The sequence below is a fragment of the Grammomys surdaster genome, unplaced genomic scaffold, assembly GCF_004785775.1.
Source record: "Grammomys surdaster isolate TR1022 unplaced genomic scaffold, NIH_TR_1.0 133, whole genome shotgun sequence".
Classification (NCBI taxonomy): Eukaryota; Metazoa; Chordata; class Mammalia; order Rodentia; family Muridae; genus Grammomys; species Grammomys surdaster.
This window is the reverse complement of record NW_021604591.1, coordinates 3,698,501-3,699,528: the sequence shown is the minus strand read 5'-3', so window position 1 is coordinate 3,699,528 and position 1,028 is coordinate 3,698,501.

The window sequence follows — 1,028 nt, the reverse complement described above, 5'->3', positions numbered from 1 at the left end:
ATCTATCTATCTATCTATCTATCTATCTATCTATCTATCTATCTATCACTCATCTATTTTAATCAAAGACCCTCTTATTGAGATCTCAGGAGGTAGTTATCCTCACCAGTACACTGTCTTTGTCACATCCCCTCCTCTAGGTCTTTAAGGAACGAGTGGCAGGGAATGTTCGGGAGTCCAGCGGTTCCTAGATGTAACGAGCTGTGCTATTCTTAGGCATTGAGACTCCTGGAGGTCAGTGGGCTTGCCAAAGAAAGGGCCACCCACCCAGGCTTTGTTGAAATTCCCACTTGGAAACCCAGTGCCCTTAGCTTTGTGGCTCCTGTCTCTGAGAAAGAGTGTCTTCTGCTTTATCCAAGTAGACATCCTGAGGTTTAGCGTTCAACTGTGAGCTCATGAGGGAAGTGTGCTTCCACCAGCACCAGGGAGCCAGCCAGCTCCAGCTGCCCCCACTCACCTGGGGTGGGGCAGTCCTCGACTGTAATCTCTCCCCATGCTGAGTGGTCAGTCAGAGAGGGCATTAAGCTTCACCAAATGCCAGCCCATCTGCCTTTCAGCCAAGCATCATCCCCGAAAGGCAGCTACAAGCGAATGGGATCTCTCTTACCTACTGCACTGAGAGCTGGTATAGTGGCCTCGTCAACAAAAGAGATACTTCATCAATTATGTTGTGACAACAAATAGTAAGCGTGTCTGCCAGTGGGACACTAGTGTAGTCTGTTCCCCAGACCAGAACCAGTTGGTCTTGAATGTCCTATTCTCTTATATTTTTGGTTGTGAGCCTGGCCTTTAACGGCTGAGCCATCTTTCCAGCAAGCGTCCTATTCTCAAATTATGTCTGTAGCAAACTTTTTTACTTCTCAAACCTCTCAAGGTCCATTTCCCTTAGTGTTTGGCTCTGGGCCATTCCTTCTAATTTTTTTTTTTTAATCTCACGAGTATGTAATTTGGATGATTTTACAAAAGTTTGAAGACAAGGGCCTTTTCATATTCTTCAAGTATTGTGTATAGGCTGCATGTGCAGGCCA